At 37.0% G+C, this 27182-nt stretch overlaps 3 long non-coding RNA genes across 3 annotated transcripts; all 3 read right to left on the bottom strand.

Annotated features, from left to right (window-relative positions):
- Positions 1-2997: 2997 nt before the first annotated feature.
- On the bottom strand, positions 2998-7070 carry LOC133878285 (uncharacterized). The gene is made up of 3 exons (XR_009901871.1): positions 6794-7070; positions 4748-4819; positions 2998-3421 (listed from the first exon to the last, which is right to left on the bottom strand). It is a non-coding gene; the product is annotated as an uncharacterized LOC133878285 (long non-coding RNA).
- A 2469-nt stretch (positions 7071-9539) lies between these two features.
- Positions 9540-10563, bottom strand: LOC133877223 (uncharacterized). The gene is made up of 2 exons (XR_009901683.1): positions 10475-10563; positions 9540-9750 (listed from the first exon to the last, which is right to left on the bottom strand). It is a non-coding gene; the product is annotated as an uncharacterized LOC133877223 (long non-coding RNA).
- Positions 10564-16286: 5723 nt separating this feature from the next.
- On the bottom strand, positions 16287-17276 carry LOC133877062 (uncharacterized). Its single transcript, XR_009901648.1, has 2 exons — positions 17244-17276; positions 16287-16519 (listed from the first exon to the last, which is right to left on the bottom strand). It is a non-coding gene; the product is annotated as an uncharacterized LOC133877062 (long non-coding RNA).
- Positions 17277-27182: the final 9906 nt, after the last annotated feature.

The following is a 27182-nucleotide window of genomic DNA, read 5'->3' on the forward strand; positions in this document are numbered from 1 at the left end:
GAGGATTTCTTACTGAGCATATTTTTGTGCTCACCCCTTATTTTGTTTTTGTTTTCAGGTTATGAACAGAGAGACGTAGGTGGCCGGGATGGGATCTAGGAATACATTAGAACATTTCATTTATGTTACCCTAATATGTGCACTTGCACAACAACTTTAGTTTTCTTTAAATTCTCAGTTATTGTATCTTTTATAATTAAATTTTCTAAATAACCGTTTCCGCATTTATTAAAAACTCTGAACTTTAAAATCATTATTATTTTTATTTATTTAAATCAGCATACTAGTTAAGATATTTGGCAGACCTTACGAATCTTTGCAGTTTTTAAAGAGAAAATGACGAACCTAACCCTTAGCGGTTTGGGGGCGTTACAAAATTCATGAGCAATTTTGACCATCTTTATTCAGTATCATTTCTATGAAACTTTTCAGTCAGATAGAAGACTACAAGTTGAGCATTTTGGGCTTTGAATTGACTCATTTCGAGTTCGTTTGACTCATTTTTTGTCTATCCAAACTTTTATATCCGTTAAACTTTTTTCACCCAAATTGGACACATAAACGTACTTTGATTGACTTCAAATGGAAACCTTTAAGGTAAGAAGCTTACCAAAACACTTTGGGATGAAACCTACCAAACTTTAGAACTAATTCTTCATATTTTTTCTGCTATGGTCGTGGGTTACAAGAGATCCTTTAGGAAGTTTTTTTGTCTTTAAAGTGATTGCAACAATGTGGTGAAATTGACTATGCTGAGGTTCCTATTTATAAATGGGGATAATTGCACCGTTGGTCCTTGTGGTATGCCATAATTATTTTTCACTCCTTATGGTTTAAAAAGTGCATGGGAGGTTCTTGTGGTATGCAATAATTACAAATCGATCCCTGACGTCAAATTCTGTTAAAATTTTTAACAGATTCCGTCAAATACCACGTCAGCGCCACGTGTCGCCATCTTATTGGCGACACGTGGCGTTGACATGCACATCTTAATAAAATAATATAAATTTATTAAAAAATAAATAAATATACTTATTTTTTTTTATAAAAAAAAAAAACAAAAAAAGAAAAAATGGGGCAAGGGGGTGCGCGGCCACCCGCGCACCACCCCTTTGCCCCATTTTTTCTTTTTTCTTTTTTTTTTTTTGTTTTTTGTTTTTTAAAAAATAAGTATATTTATTTATTTTTTAAAAAAATTATATTATTTTATTAAGATGTGCATGTCAACGCCACGTGTCGCCAATAAGATGGCGACACATGGCGCTGACGTGGTATTTGACGGAATCTGTTAAAAATTTTAACAGAATTTGACGTCAGGGATCGATTTGTAATTATTGCATACCACAAGGACTTCCCATGCACTTTTTAAACCATAGGGAGTGAAAAATAATTATGGCATACCACAGGGACCAACGGTGCAATTATCCCTTATAAATATTGGAATAACCAAGATTTCTTCTAGCAACTTTTGATCAATGGATGAGGTTTGTTTAGCAAAGTAGTCGGCCATATAGTGTAAAGATATTAGGCTTTTGCAATCTTGAAAAATCTTAGGAGTGTTTTATAAAGGTTTTTGAGATGCTTTTATTTTTTTTAATAGTAATAAAAAGTGATTGATGTGATATAACGTACAAAAAAGTTTTAAATTTTTTGTAAGGAAAAGTGAAAATGTTATGTTTTGTAGTTCTTTTTTTTTTAATAGTAATAAAAAGTGGTTGATGCGTTATAAAAGGTGAAAAAAGTTACAATATACTAAAGTTAACTTTTTTGGATAAAAATGAGTGGTGCGGTGGAGGTATGCGAAAAACTCTTTATCTATTTATCAAATATCTCATAATTTTGACAATTTTTATTTTGAAAAAATTACCTTTTACCCCCGAAGTATCCAGTACTTGGCGATTTGGTGCCCAATGTACAAAAAATGGTAGATGACTCACCCAAACTAGCCAACCTTTTGTGATAAATACCATCTGTCCACTTACACGTTAGTTTGGATGGAAAGTCAGTCACATGCATTGCACGTGACCGTTTAAGGCATTTCATGTTCCAAAAATACCCCCGTCCCCATCCGGCCGCGTGCGTGCCTTAGAAAATGACTTGTGTTTGTCTTAGTCCCCACTTGTGGCCAAACATTCGATGGTCCTACACAAAGAGCTTCCCTGAAACCTAAACCTAGATGGTAACATTGTGAGCTTCCTTGAAACCTAAAGCAAGTTCAAATGTATCTGAACCAACCAACTAGAAAAAAACGTTGATAATCGTTATTAAAAGAGGGGAGTGGTTTATTATTATTATTGAGAAAAGTTAGGGTTGTCAGCGATTTGGGGGTTTAACATTTAGGATTGTCGGTGATTTGGGGGTTTTTATAGATGTTGTTTGTTTAGTTTAATTTTTTATGTAGAAATTGTCGGCGATTTGAGTATAAAAAATGTTATGGTCCATTTGGCAACGAAAAGGAATTTGTTTTCTATCCGGGTTGTTTTTTCAAAATCGGGTATTTGAATAACAACCCAGTTTCAACCCCCCCCCCAAAAAAAAAACCTGGATACCCCTTTTATTTCAAAAACTACCGAACTCCAGGGGGGACCCACTTGGGCTGACACATAGAGAAACATGGGTTGCAAAAGCAACCAATGTATACAATCATTCAACCTATTAATAATTAAATAATAATTTTTCATATTTTTTTTTATAATAAATAATTATTATTTCAATCATTATTTCACATTACTTTTTATAACATTATTCATTATACACAACTTTTCATACCTCCAATTATTTCCTATCATTGTTATCCGTGAAAAAATAATCTCATACAACTCTCACACAAACAGAATTTAAATTCTACTCATCACCACAACACATTTTTTTTTTTTGTCACGAAATTCACAAACCAAATAAGAATTCAATTCTAATTTCAAAAATTAACACCCAAACGGACCACTAATGTGACGACCCATTTTTTTTTTTTTTTTTTTATACAAATCATTTGCTTAATCATTAATCTCTTAAAATACAAATGGATCCTCACAGTGGCACGACGATATGTCGCAAAGCCAACGTGTGGTACATACCCCATAATATGTACCCGGTAAATCAGAGTACAACATCTAATTACTATGCAGCGGAAAACATAGACCTAATAGCAGAAATCACATCTTACTCAACAATTATAAATTAATAACAAGAGCCATTTATCATCTATGTGTTTAAATCTTTCGTCAATATCAATACATAAAAAGATGGCTTATACAATAACGAGTGACACATGCGTCACAAGTCATAACAAAACCTATAAAACTGAAGACATCCATGCTCCTGCAATTACGACCGTCGCGGCGAGCTTCGGTCATAATATCCCATGCGCACCTCTATAACACCATTACTACGACCAGAATACCTGCAGCCAGAGGAACATCATCTATACGGTTGTGGGGGTTTGCCACATCCGTATAGGTGAAGGGATGAGTTCACCACCTCAGTGATATTAAACTAACAGAGTTTTTCCAAATGAACCAACTTTTCTTTTTAGTCTCGCGTACACTATAACAGCTACCAATTTATAGAATTTTGTTTGAAAACCCCCATAGCTGATATAGCCTACACCGACTATCAGAAAACCTTTAAAACATACTATGCAGTTAGACCCATACGTAGAAGTTCCATTGGCTAGGAAGCAACCTTGTATAAACCCACCTACAATAATACTTTTATGTTGGTAGCTCAAATGCACATAGGCCTAACGTTATTAACTGTGATAACACTATGCCTCAGGGCATTACAACTTCATGCCGAGCCCATAGTTGTCCATGCGGTTACTAGAGTAAGACTCTGATATCCAAGCACTTCTTACTGATGTGACACGTCAATCCATCTACCTACTCCCAAGCCACACCGATATCGCAACCAATAACATCAAAACCAAGCACACTAAGCTCAAAACATGCCATCTCGCTCTTTAGTACAAGCTTACTACCATTTTCCGAACATGGTTAACACGGAACCCTAGGGCATTACAACTTCATGTCGAGCACGTAGTTGTCCATGCGGTTACTAGAGTAAAACTCGAGTATCCAAGCACTTCTTACTGACGTGCCACGACAATTCATCTACCTACTCCTAGGACGCTGTATTACTCATACCGAACCATGACAATATTCTTGTTCGTCCAAGCTCAATGTTATAAAATTATGCAACTAGACGATAACAGTATACATAAGCTCTTTTGCCATCAAAACTCTTAGGCATACTAATACGTCTAGCATCAAAACTACAATATTCTATATCATGAAAACATCATTTAATTTAAACAATGATATGCATGCTAATGATGGTCTTTCCATTCCTTTAAAACTTTCCATTCCTTTCATTCCTTTCGTTCCTTTCGTTCCTTTTATGCTCATGCTTTATGCTTTATGCTTTACAGTTCAAATTCTATTCTTCTATTCTTTACAAATCATGATTTCTTCAAATACATTAAACCAATTAACATGAAACTTTATCATTCTACTTTGCATAATTTAAATCCCAACCGCAGCTCACATTCAAATACTTTAAAAATAATTCTACACATTTCATCCATACATCATTTCATAACATCATTAATATTATTTGAACATAGTTGAAACTACTCAAATCAACCAAAACGGATAATCAACATACAGTTGGTTCAAATTTATAAAACATATATATATTTTGCAATCTATAATATATAAAAATAACAGTTTCTCAGTGAGTAAAATATCACCTGACTGCATTGGACTCACGACTCCAACTCTACATTGAAGGACCCATCGAAGTCTCCAATGATGATACGATCCTGCAAATACTTATAACATTAGACTACGCTATGGAACTCTACACCCTAGGACACATAGACTACCTGCGTGCTCACACGTCGCATTACCCGCTTCTAAGGCTAGCTAGATACCTTAAGCTATTAATAGGTTGACGTTCAAGCCTTGTTTTAAAGTACTTTGCGTACATGGACAGGTAGATTAGTTACTAAATTACCACATATTGGATTCAAAGTACATTTCTGTACTTCAACATCCCTACTAATTTCTATTTGTTGTCTTAGGGTTATATAGATATTTACCATTTTAAAACATTCTCATCTTAACCTTTATTTTTAATACTTAATCCTTATTAATTACTAATCACCTTAGTAGTTTAGGCTATAAGACCTTAATCTTATTTAACAATTAATCTAACTTTTATTATACAAGATTACAATCACATCTTGAGTATATTAATTTACTAAAGCTCGAGACACACTTAGATTTCCTACAAGAATTACCTAGACACATACATTCGCAACTTTAGCTTCAATCCCTAGTTGGTCGTATAACAAAGGACCTATATACATTAACTTAAACTCTACAAAGGACATCATCTAAAATCTTATTATTACATAACCTATACACCTAAATAAACTATAGCAAAGAATTCAATTATTTATCATAATCAACTTTAATCAATTCAACTTCATCAACACCTAGAATATCCAACTCATAAATATAACATAGAACATATTTTAGCCTTATTCATCAAACCATAACCAAGATGTCCTGACTAAAATACCATTTCACATTGACACATACATACTCGGCCTATAACAACTAAACATCCAAACCCATGCCAAATTTCAACCCATTTACATAATAAGATCAATCTCCTACCACCAAACCTTCAATATCCATAGCCTTACATCAAGATCAATCAAAACCCCTCTTTTACATATAATGAGCCATAGCCATTAAGGACTACCAAGGATCAACCACAAACATTAGACGCCACATAAAACTAAATCCATAAATCCATCACAAGTATTAACCTTAATCCTCAACAATTAATCATAAACTAACATCATCAAATTACCAATCCAAAAATCCATATTTGAATCCATTAAAACACAACATCAAATATGGCAAGGTTTTCCCTCACATCAACTCACCAAAATTCCAATAATCATAGCCACTATCTTCTACCAATTTCTTCCAAAACTAAACCCAATTCAATCAAACATTCTACCATCAACATAATGGAGCAATAACCGTCAATTAACACAATTATCCCCAATTTACAAACACAAACCAGATCTGAATTTTCATCAAGTTACCCTTCATAATCACCTTTCATTCAAACATCAACCACTTACAATAAAGCATCAATCATAGGTTATAAAAATCAAGAATCAAAACCCATAAAACAAACACCATTCGACCAACCCAAGAGCTACCTCCTATAACACAAATTCCAGGACTTCCCATCAAGCAAAACCTAAAAATACACACATCAACACCACAACTTCACCACGTAAGCCCATCCAAAGTTCCAACAACCTAAACTAAAATCATCAATCAAATTTACGAATCCACATCCAATTCAGATTCCACCAAGAGCAACATAATATAAGCCTAATAAAATATCCAACAACTCAAACATCACACCGCCATGAACTCAAGAGGACAAAATTCCATACTAATATCACACGGCCACATCCAACCAAAAGCTACCTAGAATCAACATCAAGATGCTAATTACCCATCACAGCAGAATCACAAACCAAACAATTAGGAACAAAAACTATTTAGCAACACACCCAAAGAACACTACACCAACCGGTTGACACAAAAATCCCAAAGAGAAAGACCCATTCGGCTAAATCCCAAAATTTGTCTCTATAAAAACCCTATATTTTCTTCTAATCCAAACCCAACTCAAAGCCCTAAAGTTATGACATAATTTCATGCTATAGACCATGGATGACCCGAAAGTTAGGGGTTTTTACCATTTTGTGTTCTCCCATACTGAAACCCCCATGGACAGCCGACTTCTACCATCATGGCTCTCACTGTCACAAGCCCTCATTCATGGTTCTCTCTCGCAACTCATCTCTCTCACTCCATCTCTTTTGGTTCATCTCTCGGCTGGGCATTAGGTGTTGGAGAGAAACTAGAAGAAGAGAGGGATATATGGTGTGGCCGAGTGGGGCAGAAGAGAGAGAAAAGGGGAGAAGGTGCGTGCTGACAGGGAGGAAAAGAAAGAGAGGGGCGTCAGGTGGGGGAGAAAAGAAAGAAAACAAGAAAAGGAAAATGAGAGGCGTGAGAGGGGTCTGGACCCACAGAGAAGAGAGAAAGAGAAAAAGAGGAAAAGAAGAAAAGAAAAGAAAGAGAGAAAGGGAGAGTGGTCGGGTGAGTGGGGAAGAGAAAAAGGGAAAAAGAAAAGAAAGAGGAAGAGAGAGGAAGTGGGCTGAATGCTTGAGAGAGAGAGAGAAATAAAGAAAATAAGAAAAGGAAGAAAGAGAAGGAATGAAAGGTGTGGGCTGGTAAGTGGGGTTTGATAGGAGAAAAATATCTCCCCAAAGTAACCATAGCCGCACACATGGCTATGAATAAGACAAAGCCTTTGTCTTATTTTAATACTAGCCTTTAACCTTTCTAACTTGCACTATTCCACTATCTTATTTTATTATTTTATCCAAAACTCACTTTATTTTAGATAACACAAATATTATCACATAGAACCTAATTATTAATCAATCTTATTTAAAAATATAAATCATTAAATGCTAAATACCTTATTATTTTTCTTGGTCTTTACAACTAATATCTTTATTCCACATGGCCGACCACTTTGCTAAACAAAACTCATCTATTGATTAAAACTTGCTAGAAGAAATCTTGGCCATTCAAATATTTATAAATAGAAACCTCAGCATAGTCAATTTCACCACATTGTTGCTTTCACTTTAAAAACTTCTTAAAAGACCTCTTATAACTCACGACCATAGCAGAAAAAATAGAGAGAATTGATCATAAAGTTTCGTAGCTTTCATCCAAAAGTATTTTGGTAAACTTCTTACCTTAAAATTTTCTATTTGGAGTAAATCAAAGGACTTTTAAGTGTTCAATTTGGGTGAAAAAGTTTAATAGATATAAAAGTTTGGACAGATGGAAAATTAGTCAAACGAACTCAAAATGAGTCAATTCAAAGCCCAAAATGCCTAACTCGTAGTCCTCTATATAAAGACCAAGAAAATAAATAGGGAGTTTAACAATTAATAAATTATATTTATTAAATTAGATAATACTAATAATTAGATTCTAAGTGATGATATTTATATTATCGAAAAAAAATGAGTCTAAGATAAAATAATGAATGTTGGAATAATAAAATACTACTAATGGGTCTTTAGGAAATAATAATAATGATGTATCCTAGAGAATAAATAATTATTTGTATTGGTAAAAATATAGTTAGATTAAATGTGGGGTTCAATATTAGTTATTAAAAGACATGATGTTAATATAATGGGGGTTCAAATGTAATTAATAAAAGTTGAAGTTTTAAAATAAAAATGTAATCCCCTTGTGCCACGTGTCATCACTCGGTTGGCCAGGAGAAGATAGTCTTATCTTCCCCCAACCACCCATACCCTTACACATGTCCCACTTACTCTCTCTCTTCCTCTTTCTTTTCTTTTCTTCTTTCTCTTTCTTTCTCTCCTTCACGCACACCACTCCCTCCCATTCCCTTTCTTTCTCCTCTTTCTCTCTCGGATTTGCAGCAACCCTTTCCCTTCCTTTTCTTTTCATCTCATCCCACACAGAGATGCATAGATTATGAGGAGAGATTCTGCCGTTGAAGAGAAGAAAAGTGAAAGAAATGGGTTCCGGCCATGGGGGTGTCTTTGAGGTAAAATCCCTAATCATTCCTTGTATTTTCATATTACCCATTGCCTAAATAGCACGAAAATCATATTACACTGTTAGAGCTTTGCTTGAATTTGATTCTTGTGGAGATTTCTGGGGTGAAACCGAATGGGTCTCTTTGGGTTAGAAATTCTGGATTTTCTATTGTTATGGATTTCTGTTGGAATATTATTAGGGTGTGCTGTTGGGATTTTGGTTGGGTTCCATGGAGGTTGGAACCAATTGGGTCTTCCCTTTGGTTCCTTGTAGCAATCAGTTGTGGTGTTCTAGGGGATGTCGTTGAAAGGTTTCCATTCCTAGTTGCTTCAGATTCGTAATTTTGGATTGGGGTAGCCAAATAGAACCTGTGTGTGGTGATGTTTGAATTTTGAAGGGTTTGGTCAATCTCTTATTGTGACTGTGAATGGAGGGTGATTTTTGATGGGTGTATTTTGGTTGAAATTCTGGTTGGGTTGTGTTAGCCATGTGGGCTGATTTGGAGTGGTTTTTGGTGGGTAAATTTAGAGTGATTTATAATGGTGCTGAATTGTTAAATATGGTTTGAGTATTGGTTGGTTGAAGAGTTTGAAGTTAACGAAGTTAGACCCTTTTTGTGTAAATGGAAAATATGGTTGAAATAGAGAATAGGTTGTTTATGCGATGGCTAATTAGAGATGCTTAAGTGAGAAGAATGTAGTTTTGGAATTGAATCTTTTGGTTCTTTTGCTGAATGCTCATTGTAACGCCCCCAAACCGCTAAGGGTTAGGTTCGTCCTTTTCTCTTTAAAAACTGCAAAGATTCGTAAGGTCTGCCAAATATTTTAACTAGTATGCTGATTTAAATAAATAAAAATAATAATGATTTTAAAACTCAGAGTTTTTAATAAATGCGGAAACAGTTATTTAGAAAATTTAATTATAAAAGATACAATGACTGAGAATTTAAAGAAAACTAAAGTTGTTGTGCAAGTGCACTTATTAGGGTAACATAAATGAAATGTTCTAATGCATTCCTAGATCCCATCCCGGCCACCTACGTCTCTCTGTTCATAACCTGAAAACAAAAAAACAAAATAAGGGGTGAGCACAAAAACATGCTCAGTAAGAAATCCTCAACCATAAAACAGTTGAGTTAAATTCTTTTGAAAATCTCCAAAACAATTGTCAAAAACTCCTTTTTATATACAAAATATAATATATGTTTGAAAATAATCATTACTCATAATATGCCCGGTACACTATTACGCCCTGTGTACGTAGGGTTGCGCGGTCGTTGCTGTGACCTTGGGCAGGTAACGCGGTTTACCTGTGGCCACAGGCCCCACCCCCGTCAGCTAATTAATTGAAGTGAACTTAGACTGACATAGAGACAGATACCGCTTTCACTAAGTGAATCAGCGGGTGCGCTTCCATCTCGAGCTACGGTACCGAGCTAAATCTCTGCGAATCTCTGCGGGTCTAGGGCCCAAAATAATAGTCTCCTCCACACACGTGCCCTTTTCTCAAAAATTTATATATAATCTCATAGAATTTCCTCACAAAACTTTCTCATTCTTTCTTGTATATCCAGGGGCAACGTGTTGGAGGGTTTTTACTCAAAATCACGATTTCCAAAAATATTATTTTTACTCAATACATCAAAACCAACAAATCCTTTATATAAACAAAATAATTTAATAATTTGAAATACTAAAAAAAATAATCAAATCGAAATTATGCAAATAAAGGAATAATTAAAGTAATATAATAATTTGAGAAGGGGTAGAGGGTTTCCTTACTTGGATTTCCCATTAGCATCGGGATCGGGCTTTGTATAGTTTCTTAGTTTATTAAATAAGAATTTTCACTAGAAAATCCAGTGAAAACGATGAGTTCGGTCACGGGAAAATCGCCGAAAAATCACCGGAAAAGTAACCGAAAAGTCGCCGGAAAAGTCTGCCGGAGATGGGTCACCGGCGGGTCGGGTTTCCGGGTTCGGGTCACGGGTATGGAGTCGGGTCGGGTCTTCGGATTCTGAGATGGGTCGGGTTTTGGGCTCGGTGGTCTTGGGCTTGGTTGGGTCAGATCAGATTGGGTTGGGCTGGATTTCTGTTGTGTTTGATGGGCTTTGGGTCGACTGGGTGTCTTTATGGTTGATGGGTTCGGGCTCACAGGTTTTGGGCTGGATGGTTGCACACATACACGGTTCAGGTGGTTTTGGATTGTGGGTCACACAAAGTCGCACGGTAGAACACGTCCATCCTGTTGCTGTTGAGCAACAGAACTGCATGCGTAGAAGGCTGCCCCACGTAGGAATAGTTTATGCTTTCCACCCAACAGGCAGTCCACTCACTCCATAAAATAATCTTTGTTGTTGTATACTTGTCTGCCATGTTTGTGGAATCACATCTATATTGAAGAAAATATTCACAGAAGCCCAACACTAACAGTCATAGAGTCGAGACCCAGTGACTACTGCCTCAACTTCTCGCCTCAAACACCGGAGATTGCACAGCCTCGCCGGTCTGGGTTCACTGGCTTTGGGTCGGCTGGGTCACGGTGGTTCTGGGTTCTTTGGTTCGGTGGGTTTCGGCTAGTCGGGTTCCTGCTGATCGGGTCGCCGGGATGGGCTGGGCTGACGGCCACTGGTTTCGGCCGGATCTGCCACGGCCCTCCTGGTTTGGATTCGAGCTGGGTCACGGGCTCCTCCGAGTTTCCTGGGCTACGGGTCTTCTGGGTTTGGTCTCTCTCACGACAAATCTTACTTTCTCCCTCAATTCTTCTTCTCTCTTCTCTCAATCTCTCGGTCTCTCCCTTAGTCTTTTAGCACCTCTCAATTTCTGTTTCTCTCTTCTATTTCTCTCTACCTCACCATCTCACACTTTCTCACTCTGTCTCCTGTAATCTCTCAGTTTGTAGAGAGAAGGAAAAGAATGGGAAAGAAGAAGAAAGGAGAAGAAAGAATGAAGAGGAGGTGAGCGTTGTAGAGGGGAGATGCCAGTTTTATAGGAGGGAAAATCGAGTGTATGCGTTTAATAAAATGAAAGTGGAGGAGTTTGGTGAAGTGGTCTTGCAAAGTGGAGGATATGGTGGAATTAAATTAAGCCAGTGGAGAGGTTGGTCGATCAGTGGAGTAGAAAAATAAGAAGAAGGAACAAAAGATAGAGGAAGGAAGGAGGAAAAAGAAGGAATCGAGCGATTTGGTATATTCAGATTAAATACATCCGAAAAGATAATTGTATAATAATATATTACAAATTTATGAAAATAGGGTAAATAAATTTTACGGTTAATTATCCGTCTATTTATTAACTCAGAAAATATTTTTGGTGATAAAAATAATTGTCAGTTTATTAAAACAGCGGTTCATTAAAATCAATTGAAAATATTTATAAAACAATTTATAAAACGAATGATAAATAATCATTCATATTTTTAAATATCAAAAATATGTTTTAAAAACTGGGGTGTTACATTCTTCCCCCCTTAACAGAATTTCGTCCTCGAAATTTATAAGCTATGCTTCGTATAAAGTTTATATTAAGGAAAAATTTAGATTTTTAAAACATAAGTCTAGTAATACAGTTTTATGTAAAGCATCAAGAAAATAAACAAGTATACGACCGTATGATTAATTAATGGGTAGGTTGCAGAAAAGAAAACGTTTCATTTCTCATTAAAGGAAAATTTCTACAACAAATTTCTTTGTGAGGATGTTTTCTGATAATCTTGGTGGAAAGCTTGCCAAATGAGAACATGGAAGCCTCGAAGGAGAGGAAGGTGGGGAAGAGAAGGTCTTGCATGATCAAGAATAATCTTGTTTCGCTGTTTGTGAATCTGGTTGTGATGCTGCATTTTTCCAACTTTAGACCTTGAAATTGGTTATGAAACTACATCTTCCTTCTCAGGAAGCGATGACAAGCTTAGACCAGAAGAAAAAAAATTTTGTCTTTCAAAGCGTGAAGAGTTGAGAGCTCAGAGGTGTGCTTTGCAAGGAAGAAGATAAGCGAATTTATAGAAGAGATTTGAGAAGGAACGGTGCAAGTGGTGCCGACAGTGGATCGCAATATCTCCATCCTTTTCTCGGAATGCTCTTCCACGTCTGCTAGGTACGAAAAGTGCGGCGCGAAATCTGGAAAAGTCTTGGGTGAATTCGAAATTCGAGAAGGTGAAAATGGTGAAAGTTGAAAAAGAAAGAGAGCTCGTGATTCAAGAGCTGTCTGCTAGTGGTAGTGGCAGCTGCGCTCAGAATGACGTTGATTAGACTGCGTCTCGTTCACTGATTAAGTTCTCTTTTCTTTCAGATCTTTTCCAATAACCGCTTCATTTCTATCTTTTCTCCTTCAAGTCCTTTGAGGAGTATCATCATTTCCTTAGTTTTCTAAAAATGGCTTCCTCATCCTCTCAAAATAATTTTGATCTAAATACTGCGCCTGAAGTGCTACCAAAAATTTGGCGTCCATTGTTCCTATCTCAGAGAGGTCCTCTTATGACTAATGACTCTGTGATGCTGAGTGATGCAGTAGCTGCATCCGTGGCTCAAGGCATCATAACTCCTCGAGATGAAAAGTTATTGGCGGATAGGACCGATGTCCAAGCCATCAATGATTCTTTGGCATTCAGTATTCAGGGTGCTACTTCAGTTACAAATATGGCTCGACGTCTGCAAGTTCGGGGAAATGAAATTCAAGTGCAGAAAGCTCAAATTTCGACTTTGCAGCGAATGTATATGGACTTTAGACGAAGAAATAGGGTTCTTCAGCAAGAGAATAAAAGGCTGAAGAAGGTGGTAGATTCGTATGCGAAAGACTTGGAAAAGAGGTATGCTGACTTGGAGCAGAATACTAATCGTCTCCAAGAACAATACCAGGATCTCTTGCGTGCAGTCCAAGATCTTAGGGTTTTCCGCTCTGAGGCTTAGCCAGGTATTCTATTTGATCTAGCAGTTCTTTACTAACAAAAATAAATAACTAACTGCAGTTTTATAAAATACTCGCAGGTATAAGCATACCTAACTCTCCGGGAATGATGCAGAAAAGGTCCGATTGCAAGTCTATGGTTTTTCTTTGAATCACCAGTAGTCTATCTTGTAAGACAGTAATTATTCTCTACGTACTGTTCTTATCTCTAAAACTCTCCTAAGGTTGCTAAAATCCTTTGAACTGTTATTTCATTTCGACCTATTGCTAAGGTATAACTCTTGTAAAATATCATGATCTTCTTTCTTATTCCTGCATAATTACTATCATCCTCAAATTGCAATAGATTAAAACCTTAGTATTACTCCAATTTAGTTATGCAGTCAATCAATACTCAGATTTGCTAATTATAAACTTATCCGCCAAGCAAGGATATCTAAGAAAATCAATGAATCACATAATCAAAATTTTATTTAACTTAAGCTCTAGAAAGACCTCCAATATATATATACTTCTCCAAAGTTCGTCAGATGCATAGGGAAAATAATCTCTCCAAAAATCATTAAATCATTTGATCAATTAATTTCCTCAAATATATATAAATCAGTAATTTACGCTTTATACACCTATCTTCAAAGATACCAGATTTGGAATAATAGATACCCATTAGTCATAACATATCTTTCCTTTACATCCTAGGGTTAATCGGATAAACCTCAAATGTGTTCAGCTAGGAATCAGACGTTCACTTAATATCTAATTCATTAAATCAGTCATCTCAAAAAATCAATGTGTTATCAACATCTAATATTACAATCAATTACCATATTCCTGTAGCCTGATTTAGGAACAACTTCCTTTTGTCCTTCACATAGCATTACTCACTTTTCTAAAATTCAACTAAGCATCAATATAAGTGGTATATCATAACCTATTCTCCATATATGTTCATCAATAGGGGTTGAAGTTTCCTTCCATTAGGAAATTCTTTAACATAAGTCTAAGTCTAACCATTCTTATCTTCAAGTAGACGATAGTCGTTCATTCCTTAGACCTCAAACACGTAAATCACATCAGGGAAATTACACTAAGCATCAACTATAAATCAAGATATGGTTTACCTCAATCATCCTCAAATGCAGCTTAGTGGGAGGCAAAATAAATTCCTCAAGTAAATTCTTAGTCTATAGAATTTTCCAATGTCCAATTAGTTAGCTATCTCCTCTAGTCAATTCAATTGATCTCTTATACCTCAAAAATTTGTTTCGATTGTACATGTATTACATCATCAGCTAGGGTATAAAGCTTTAAATAAAATCTTGTAAATAACCCTTACCTGAAAAGATTTTGTTTCTCTTATCCTCAAAAGGGTGTACGAAAATTATGTCTCTTACCTTTATCCTCAAATTAGTCCATAGACTTCAATTTATCATTTAGACATTATCCTCATAGGTCAATGGATTCGACCTTAACCTCAATCCAATTCAATTTTACCATTGATCAATCCTCAAATATGATAATTAGAGCATTTCTCAAACTTAAGATCTTCCGAAAGATTCATCTTATCATGTGGATTATCTTATCCTCTAGAAAACTTCAATAATTTCTCAATATATTCTAACTTCACTAAAGTTATCTGATCACAAGAATATAATTGTCTCAAATATCATCAATTTACTCGATCAACTTATTCTCTTAAATGTCCTTAAAACACATGAATCAGCATCTATAGATTAAGTGTCCATCTTCAAAAGGATACCAGATTCAAGATCATAGATATCTTTGTTTACATCCTACAGTAAATCAAGAAATCTCTAAACTTCAATAATTTTCTCTATGTACATAAAATATCTATGTGATGCTTAATATATTTATTGACTTAATATCCATAAATCTGCCAAGTTATTAAGCATCCGAATTTCTATAATCTTTATCTCTAAAAGCATTTCATAAATCATGACTATACCTCAAAATATTGTGGTCATCAATACCTAACCATCCAAAACAAGTTGGTTTATAACCGATGCAATTTACTATTCCTCGAGAAAGATTGTACAACTTAACACTTAGTTAAACAGGTCTTGAAAACCTATCATACTTTGATACTGATCATAACTTACATCCTTAGTATTGATTCCAACTTAGAGACTTCAACCTTAATAAGATCAATCCTAGGGTTCACAAAGTCAAACTGCTATGATGCAATTCCCTACAGGGGTAGCTACTGCTAGGTCTACATCTAACTACTCAGACATCAAGTTATAGTCTCGTGAAAAAGAGTATGACATAAATGAATGCGTTGTACCAGAGTCAAAGAGTCTAGTGGGATGAAATCAAAAGTGTACCCGTCACTACTTCGTTTGACGCTGCTACATCACCTGGAGTTAGAGTATATACACGTGCAGGCGTAGTATTCCGTTGTTCCCCTGCAATCCTTAGCGAGGTGTTAAAAAAAAATAGGGAATGATTCCCTAGCACTGAATACAAAACAAGAAAGGACGGACTCTGCTAGGCCGGAATGTGATTTCCCATTACCCCACTAAGTTTATCTTAATGATCTAGCTCCTAAAGTCTACAGAACCTTATAACCTTTGCTCTGATACCAAAACTGTAACGCCCCCAAACCGCTAAGGGTTAGGTTCGTTCTTTTCTCTTTAAAAACTGCAAAGATTAGTAAGGTCTGCCAAATATCTTAACTAGTATGCTGATTTAAATAAATAAAAATAATAATGATTTTAAAACACAGAGTTTTTAATAAATACGAAAACGGTTATTTAGAAAATTTAATTATAAAAGATACAATAACTGAGAATTTAAAGAAAACTAAAGTTGTTGTGCAAGTGCACTTATTAGGGTAACATAAATGAAATGTTCTAATGCATTCCTAGATCCCATCCCGGCCACCTACGTCTCTCTGTTCATAACCTGAAAACAAAAAAACAAAATAAGGGGTGAGCACAAAAACATGCTCAGTAAGAAATCCTCAACCATAAAACAGTTGAGTTAAATTCTTTTGAAAATCTCCAAAACAATTGTCAAAAACTCCTTTTTATATACAAGATATAATATATGTTTGAAAATAATCATTACTCATAATATGCCCGGTACACTATTACGCCTTGTGTACGTAGGGTTGCGCGGTCGTTGCTGTGACCTTGGGCAGGTAACGCGGTTTACCTGTGGCCACAGGCCCCACCCCCGTCAGCTAATTAATTGAAGTGCACTTAGACTGACATAGAGACAGATACCGCTTTCACTAAGTGAATCAGCGGGTGCGCTTCCATCTCGAGCTACGGTACCGAGCTAAATCTCTGCGAATCTCTGCGGGTCTAGGGCCCAAAATAATAGTCTCCTCCACACACGTGCCCTTTTCTCAAAAATTTATATATAATCTCATAGAATTTCCTCACAAAACTTTCTCATTCTTTCTTGTATATCCAGGGGCAACGTGTTGGAGGGTTTTTACTCAAAATCACGATTTCCAAAAATATTATTTTTACTCAATACATCAAAACCAACAAATCCTTTATATAAACAAAATAATTTAATAATTTGAAATACTAAAAAAAATAATCAAATCGAAATTATGCAAATAAAGGAATAATTAAAGTAATATAATAATTTGAGAAGGGGTAGAGGGTTCCCTTACTTGGATTTCCCATTAGCATCGGGATCGGGCTTTGTATAGTTTCTTAGTTTATTAAATAAGAATTTTCACTAGAAAATCCAGTGAAAACGATGAGTTCGGTCACGGGAAAATCGCCGGAAAATCACCGGAAAAGTCGCCGGAAAAGTCTGCCGGAAGTCTGCCGGAGATGGGTCACCGGCGGGTCGGGTTTCCGGGTTCGGGTCACTGGTATGGAGTCGGGTCGGGTCTTCGGATTCTGAGATGGGTCGGGTTTTGGGCTCGGTGGTCTTGGGCTTGGTTGGGTCAGATCAGATTGGGTTGGGCTGGATTTCTGTTGTGTTTGATGGGCTTTGGGTCGACTGGGTGTCTTTATGGTTGATGGGTTCGGGCTCACAGGTTTTGGGCTGGATGGTTGCACACATACACGGTTCAGGTGGTTTTGGATTGTGGGTCACACAAAGTCGCACGGTAGAACACGTCCATCCTGTTACTGTTGAGCAACAGAACTGCATGCGTAGAAGGCTGCCCCACGTAGGAATAGTTTATGCTTTCCACCCAACAGGCAGTCCACTCACTCCATAAAATAATCTTTGTTGTTGTATACTTGTCTGCCATGTTTGTGGAATCACATCTATATTGAAGAAAATATTCACAGAAGCCCAACACTAACAGTCACAGAGTCGAGACCCAGTGACTACTGCCTCAACTTCTTGCCTCAAACACCGGAGATTGCACAGCCTCGCCGGTCTGGGTTCACTGGCTTTGGGTCGGCTGGGTCACGGTGGTTCTGGGTTCTTTGGTTTGGTGGGTTTCGGCTAGTCGGGTTCCTGCTGATCGGGTCGCCGGGATGGGCTGGGCTGACGGCCACTGGTTTCGGCCGGATTTGCCACGGCCCTCCTGGTTTGGATTCGAGCTGGGTCACGGGCTCCTCCGAGTTTCCTGGGCTACGGGTCTTCTGGGTTTGTTCTCTCTCACGACAAATCTTACTTTCTCCCTCAATTCTGCTTCTCTCTTCTCTCAATCTCTCGGTCTCTCCCTTAGTCTCTTAGCACCTCTCAATTTCTGTTTCTCTCTTCTATTTCTCTCTACCTCACCATCTCACACTTTCTCACTCTGTCTCCTGTAATCTCTCAGTTTGTAGAGAGAAGGAAAAGAATGGGAAAGAAGAAGAAAGGAGAAGAAAGAATGAAGAGGAGGTGAGCGTTGTAGAGGGGAGATGCCAGTTTTATAGGAGGGAAAATCGAGTGTATGCGTTTAATAAAATGAAAGTGGAGGAGTTTGGTGAAGTGGTTTTGCAAAGTGGAGGAGATGGTGGGATTAAATTAAGCCAGTGGAGAGGTTGGTCGATCAGTGGAGTAGAAAAATAAGAAGAAGGAACAAAAGATAGAGGAAGGAAGGAGGAAAAAGAAGGAATCGAGCGATTTGGTATATTCAGATTAAATACATCCGAAAAGATAATTGTATAATAATATATTACAAATTTATGAAAATAGGGTAAATAAATTTTACGGTTAATTATCCGTCTATTTATTAACTCAGAAAATATTTTTGGTGATAAAAATAATTGTCAGTTTATTAAAACACCGGTTCATTAAAATCAATTGAAAATATTTATAAAACAATTTATAAAACGAATGATAAATAATCATTCATATTTTTAAATATCAAAAATATGTTTTAAAAACTGGGGTGTTACACTCATGGTCATTTAAATGGCAGCCAATGGGCTAGTTTTGATGTTAAGAGTCCATGTTTGTGTCTTAAGCTTTCTTTAGTAAACGGATATGTTATAATGGAATTATGACCTAATCTAATATGAGTTGTTAAGTTAATATGTTAAGTAAGATAAATGGGTAATAATGATAAACAAGTGAATGGATAGTGTCATAAGTGAATAAATTATAAATAGATATAAAGGAGATACAAGAATTGATAATGGAGTTGGTCAAATAAACATAAATAACGAGTTAGATGTTGAAATATAAACATAATTAATATTGGAATAGAGTTCATAAGAAATATGGATTATTAATAAATCAATTCTTAGCATAATGTTTAGTTTTGAGTCTATGTATATGCCTCAAGCTTTAGTAATGGATATATTATAAATGTGATTATAATCTAGTTTAATAAGATTTATTAAATTAGTAAGTTAAATAAGATTAAAGTCTTAAATCTAAACTACTTGAAAAGTTAGAAACTAATAAGAATAAAATACTAGATGTAGTGATTAAGGTTAAAAGAACATAGAGTTGTTATGTCCAATACAATCTTAAGTCTATAAGTATATATAAGTGATGGAAATACATAATAGGCTCCGGAGTCATTTGGTAAATGTAATTGGATGATTAATGTGTATCCTATGTAATGTGAAACACCTAAGTGCGTTAGGAGACTATGTTTAACTTAACAAGCCTTCTATACATATATGTACATAAATATGTAAATAGACAGAATTCACTTAGTTAGCCTAAGTGGATAAGCAAATTATAAAACTTAGTAGATAATAATGATAATAAGGTGACTAAGTACCCAATTCACCTATCCGTGTACACATGAAATTTATGTGTATCAATTGATTAGGTTTAAGGTTGTATGTGTGTATATATTTATATGAGTTAAATATATATTGTTAACTTAGTAAATAAGCAACAAGCTATAAAAAGGATTAACAATGATAATGTTACACAACAATAATAAATAAGCTAGTAAAATAGTAAATGCATATTCTAATTAATAAACATGATATAATAAGAACCTATAACTAATGATTAACCTAATAATAGTTTAGGATACCTAGCTTGTAACGCCCCCAAACCGCTAAGGGTTAGGTTCGTCATTTTCTCTTTAAAAACTGCAAAGATTCGTAAGGTGTGCCAAATATCTTAACTAGTATGCTGATTTAAATAAATTAAAAATAATAAGGATTTTAAAACTCAGAGCTTTTAAATAAATGCGGAAACGGTCATTTCGGAATAAACAATTTTGTTTGATAATAATTTAAAATATCCAAAGAAAACTAAATTTATTGTGTAAGTGCACTTATTAAGGAAATTGAAATGCAATGATCTAATGCCAATCCTAGATCCCATTCCGGCCACCTACGTCTCTCTGCTCATAACCTGAAAACAAAAACAAAATAAGGGGTGAGCACAAAAATATGCTCAGTAAGGAAATCCTCAACCATAAAACAGTTGAGTTAAATTCTTTTAAAAATCTCCAAAACAATTGTCAAAACTCATTTTTATACACAAGATATAATATATATTTGAAATTAATCATTACTCATAATAAGCCCCGGTACACTCTTATGCCCTGTGTAGATAGGGTTGCGCGGTCGTTGCTGTGACCTCGGGCAGGTAACGTGGTTTACCTGAGGCCTCAAGCCCTGCCCCCGTCAGCTAATTAATTGAAGTGCACTTAGACTGACATAGAGACGGATACCGCTTTCACTAAGTGAATCAGCGGGTGCGCTTCCATCTCAAGCTACGGTACCGAGCTTAATCTCTGCGAATCTCTACGAAATTGGGGCTCAAAATAGTCTCCTCCACACACGTGCCCTTTTCTCAAAAATTTCTCCTTTATATATAACTCATAGAGTTTTCTCACAAAACTTTCTCATTCCTTTCTTGTATATCCAGGGGCAACGTGTTGGAGGGTTTCACAAATATTTTTCTTCTTTTATTGTTATTCCAAAAAGTTGACTTCACATCTCGGTCTAAAATAATAAATTCTCAAAATTTCAAAGTCCTTTAGAACCGAGGTTTTTCTCAAAATCACAATTTCCAAAATATCATTTTTACTCAATAACTTTCCCATCAAAACAAATTCTTCATGTAAACAAAATAATTTGAAATACCGAATCAAAAATAATCAAATCGAAATTATGCAAATAAAGGAATAATTAAAGTAATATAAAAATTTGAGAAGGGGTAGAGGGTTCCCTTACTTGGATTTTCCCTTAGTATCGGGATCGGGCTTTGTATAATTTCTTGGTTTATTAAATAAGAATTTTCACTAGAAAATCCAGTGAAAACGATGAGTTCGGTCACGGGAAAATCGCCGGAAAATCACCGGAAAAGTCGCTGGAAAAGTCGCCGGAAAGTCGCCGGAGATGGGTCACCGGCGGGTCGGGTTTCCGGGTTCGGGTCACGGGTTTGGACTACTGCCGGGTCGGGCTTCGGGTCACTGTTTTGGTCCGGGTTGGGTCTTCGGTTTGCTGTTGGGCCCGTTGGATTGGGCTGGACTGCGGTTTTGGGCTCAAGGATTATGGGCTCGGGTCGACTGGGTTTCGGGTTATGGGTTTTCTGAGAACCGGGCTTAAAGGATTCTGGGCTAGGCTCACGGTTATGGGCTGACTGGGTTTGATGGGCTGATTCGATGGGTTCCGGGTTTTGTTGCTGGGTTGGGCTCGCGGGTCTGAGATGGATCACAACTGGGCTACGGTTTTGGGCTTCGGGTTCAAGGGTTCCGGGTTAGATCAATGGGCTGGGCTGGGCTGGAGTCAGCCCACAGGTTCTCACAGTAGAACACGTCCATCCTGTTGCTGTTGAGCAACAGAACTGCATGCGTAGAAGGCTACCCACCATTGTTCCTAAGGTCTATGTAAACCGAGTGGGAGTCATACAGATCAGAGTTAAGAGTGATGGCCGAACAGGGGAAGAATTTCAATAACTACCCACAACCAACCGAACGCCTTACACCCGGAAAATCAACCACAACAGAGAAGGCTCGGAAGATTGCTACAGTTGGTCGCCGGATTCTGGGTTCAAGCTTGGCAGGTTATGGGTTCTCTGGGTTCATCGGGTTCTTGCTGAACGGGTCGCCGGAATGGGCTGGGCTGGCGGCCACTGGTTTCGGGCTCACAAGTCCACTGGGTTCGTGCTTGCTGGGGTTGGGGTCACGCCGGAGGGCCGGCTGGGTCACGGGCTTGATTGGGTCACAGTGGGGGCCGGCTACGGGTTCGGTGTCGAGGTTCATGGCAGAACCGAGTCTCCTGTCTCTTCTCTCTTTCGGACTCACTCCCTCAGCTCACTGTTCTCTCAATCACTCTCTGTTTTCGCACTCGGTCTCTCCTTCTCTATTTAAGGGGAGAAATGTTAGTGGAATTGATGATTACTATATGTTTAGAATGGGCTGTCCACATTGCTGCTGGCCGAAAGGTGCTTGAGGAACGATGCTGTATAGTGGTGGAATTCTTTCTTTACAATATTAATCTTCTATAAATATACAAGTTTGCAATGTACTAGACGCACAATTCAATATACAATTCAATCCAATTGACTACAGGCTGGCCACAACTTCTTTTGGGTTAAAACAAATAAACATGCGTCTGTCGATGAGAATAGAAGAATAAAGAAAGAAAAGAAGAAAGAATTTGCTGAGTGGGTTGAGATGGTGCGGTAGGTTGGAGAATTTAATAAATCAGAGTGGAAGGTTCAGTATGGGCAGCAAATCATGCGCGATTCATGGAAGAATAATGTGTAAATCAATTGATGGTGCAGGTGGCTGAAGGACTTATTAAAGCAAAGTGGAGGAAGCTGCTGAATATAATAACATTGTAATGATGGGGCTGATTTGGTGTGATTAAATTTAAGCAAAGTGGGGAATGAGCAAATTTTAAAACTGAAGGGTGTTGATTGTACCGAATTACGGCAAATAAAAATCATTTGTCAGTATTTTTACAAAAGGTCTTTTATCAAATAATAATTCACTAGAGTGTAATTTAAATCTCAGTAATATTTGGTTATAAAATAATTATCAGTTTTACTAAACATAGTTCATTAAAATCAATTGAAAATATTATAAATCTATTTTATAAAACGAATGATTATTTACTCGCATAAATAATCATTTTTATTCTTTAACTTATTAAAAATATGTTTTAAAAACTGGGGCGTTACATAGCTAGTTTTAGAAACGAGTGATGTGACGTGTGAACACGTGGGTAGTTTATGTGTCATAAAGTATAGGTTCAATAGCATAGTCTAATGTTACCAATGTTTGCAGGATCGTGTCCGTATTTGAGACTTTAATTGGTTATCCAATGTAGAGTTCAAGTAACTAGAATACGGGAGAAATGTTGGAGTCATGAGTCCTATGCAACCAAGGTCAATATTCTACTCACTGAGAAGTATTATTTTCATATATGATGAATTGCAAAATATATATTGTTTTACAAATTTGAACCAACTATATGTTGATTATGAACTGTTTTGGATGATTTGAGTACTTTTGAGTATATTGAAATTATGATGATGTTTTGAAGTATGAATATGATATGTGGAGTTTAAATGAATGGACTCACTGTATGTTATGGTTGGGAGTTTTGAAAACTGTGATTGCAATGGAACATGAATATGATTTTAGAGTGAGTTAACTTATGCAAATTGTTTAAGAGATGACATGTTGAATTGTTTATGTTTTTATAAAGAAAGCATGTGTTAAAGGCATGATTCATGAAATGAAATGTATATAGTTTTAAGGCATGAGGCATAAGCATATGAACGCTAAACGTGCATCGAAGTGAGGTTCATAGCCCACGGGAAATTATACATGGGTTAAATTCCCATGAGGTGCCTACTTGGGTTAGATTCCTTTGAGGTACTCACGAGGTACTTACTTGGGTTAGATTCCCTTGAGGTCCTCGACCATGGGTTAGATTCCCATGAGGTGCCTACTTGGGTTAGATTCCCTTGAGGTACTAGTATTTACTTGGGTTAGATTCCTTTGAGGTACTTACAAGGTACTTACTTGGGCTAGATTCCCTTGAGGTCCTCGACCATGGGTTAGATTCCCATGAGATGCTTACTTGGGTTAGATTTCCTTGAAGCACTATACTTGGGTTAAATTCCCAAGGCATAAAACAATGAGCATGAGCATGTATAGCATTGTTTTTATGATTGATATTTTTATACTATGAGTAGTTTTACTAGACGTATTAGTATGCATAAAAGTCTCAATGTGAAAGAGCTTATGTATATTTCTATCGAATGATTGCAAGATTTAAATGTCATTGTTTTCTAACTTAAGAGTTCTGTAAATCTGAGCAAACAAACCACAAAGTATTTCGTAGGTGAGGCTGTACGTAGTTGTTTCTACAATAGAATTTCTACTTATAATCTTAGCTGCCTAGTATGTTTAAATGTTTTCTATTAGTTGGTATTTGCTATATCAGTTATGGGGGTTTTCAAAGTTTATAAAATTGGTAGTTGTTATAGTGTACGCATGACTAAAAAGGAAAAGTTGGTTCTTTGTGAAAACTCAGTGAATAGTATACCCTGAGGTCTTAGTATATTTTTTTATGCTAAGACGGTGGGCTCATAATTCCACCTATACGGATGTGGCAAACTCCTACAACTGTATAGATGATGTTCTTTTGGCTGCAGGTACTCCGGTCGTAGTTGATGGTGTTGTAGATGTGCACTTGGGATATTATGACCGAAGCTCACCGCGACGTTTGTAATTTGTGGGACCATAGGCGCCCTCTGTTTTATGGGTTTTGTTTATAGCTTGTGACGACTGTGTCACTTGTTATTATATAAAGTCATTTATGTTATGTATTTAATTTGAAGAAAGACTTAAATAGGTAGATGTAATATTGGCTCTTGATTATGATTAATTTATGATAGATATTTAAGATGTTATTTCCGCTATTAGGTTTATGTTTTCCGCTGCATAGTAGATAGATGTTATACTCTGATTTGCCAGGTATATATTATGGGGTATGTACCATATGTTGGCTTTACGACTTATCGTCATGCCACTATGAAGACTCGTTTATGTTTATATATAAAAAAAAAAATGTCGTCACACTCTGTCTAACTGAAAAGTTTCATAGAAATCATATAGCATAAAGATGGTCAAAATTGCTCGTGAATTTACTACACAAGACATACTAATTTTGCCCATGGCAGCCCATATGTAACACCCCAGTTTTTAAAACATATTTTTGATATTTAAAAATATGAATGATTATTTATGTAATCGTTCGTTTTATAAATTGTTTATAAAAATTTTCAATTTATTTTAATGAACGATGTTTTAATAAACTGACATTATTTTTAACACCAAAAATATTACTGAGTTAATATTATAGACGGATAAATAACCGTAAAATTTATTTACCCTATTTTCATAAATTGGTAATATATTGTTTAATATATATTTTGTTTAATTATTCAGATAAATTATTTCATAAATTCTCCACTCAGCCGCCATCTCCACTCTGGTTTTTAATAAACCTCCACTGCTTTTAATTAATCTCCCACCTTCTCCATTAGAGTTCAAAAATTCTCCACTGCGAATCACACACTGCGAGTCTGCGACACCACTTCTCCACTATGCGTAAAAATACAAACTTCACCAAACCTCCCACTCACTCTCAGCTATATAACTGACCACCATCTCCTGCAAATCGCACGCTTCTTCCTTCATTCTTCTCCTCCTTTCTCCTTCTTCCTCATTCTTTTCCTGTCTCTCTGCAATCTGAGAGATTACAGGAGACAGAGTGAGGTAGTGAGAGACGGTGAGTGTGAGAGAAATTAAGCGAGAAAATATGAGAAACAGAGAGAAGAGAGAAACAGAATTTGAGAGTGAAAGAGAAGCAGACAGTGAGAGGGGGCCGTGAGACCCGTAACTCCAAACCCAGTTTTTCGGTAGAACCCACGAAGCCCAATCCTCATGGACGGAATCCGATGGTTTCGGTGGTGGATTCCGGCGAGCTCGTGATCCGTGGGTGCGCAAAACCCGGAAGACCGTCAACCGGTGTCAACCCAGGGGCATGTCCGGCGGTTCTGGCTGTGACCCAGTGAAGCTCGGACCTAGCAATCCGACTAACCGGAACCTGCCAAGCTTGAACTCAGAACCCCGTGGACGCCAAACGTAGAGGAACCGGAGAGGGAGAGGAAACCCAGTTCTGCCGTAAAACCAGGACCCCGATCCAGCAATCCGGCGAGCTAACCGATCCAGAACCATGAACTCCGACCCAGAAGCCCATCTCGGCAGGCCGTGGCCCGGTCCTCAGCGATCTGTGGACCCGGGAGCCCAAAACTCAGAAACGGTGCAAAAACCCGATCGATCCGTGGACTAAAGGCCCGCGACCCAGAACAGCCCATAACCGAACCCCGTAAGCCCATAACCGAGAAACAACCGACCGAGCCCATAACCGAACCCCGTAAGCCCATACCCGAGAACCAACTGACCGACCCCAGACCCGAAGCCCGACCCGGCAGTAAACCCCAACCCGTGACCCGAACCCGGATACCCGACCCGCCGGTGACCCATCTCCGGCAGACTTCCGGCGACACTCCGGTGACTTTTCCGGCGACTTTTCCGGTGACTTTTCCGGTGACTTTTCCGGCGACTTTTCTGTTGACTTTTCCGTTGACTTTTCCGGCGATTTTTCCGTGACTGAACTCATCGTTTTCACTGAATTTTCTAGTGAAAATTCTTATTTAATAAACTAAGAAACTATACAAAGAGAGTAAAGCTCGATCCCGATGGTAATGGGAAATCCAAGTAAGGGAAACCTCTACCCCTTCTCAAATTATTATATTACTTTAATTATTCCTTTATTTGCATAATTGCGATTTGATTATTTTTTTTAGTATTTCAAATTATTAAATTATTTTGTTTATATAAAGGATTTGTTGGTTTTGATGTGAAAATTATTGAGTAAAAATAATATTTTTGGAAATCGTGATTTTGAGTAAAAACCCTCCAACACGTTGCACCTGGATATACAAGTAAATAATGAGAAAGTTTTGTGAGAAAACTCTATGAGATATATATAAATATTTGAGAAAATGGCACGTGTGTGGAGGAGACTATTATTTTGGGCCCTAGACCCGCAGAGAATTCGCAGAGATTTAGCTCGGTACCGTAGCTCGAGATGGAAGCGCACCCGCTGATTTACTTAGTGAAAGCGGTATCTGTCTCTATGTCAGTCTAAGTGCACTT

The sequence above is a fragment of the Alnus glutinosa genome, chromosome 9 (genome assembly GCF_958979055.1).
Source record: "Alnus glutinosa chromosome 9, dhAlnGlut1.1, whole genome shotgun sequence".
NCBI lineage: Eukaryota > Viridiplantae > Streptophyta > Magnoliopsida > Fagales > Betulaceae > Alnus > Alnus glutinosa.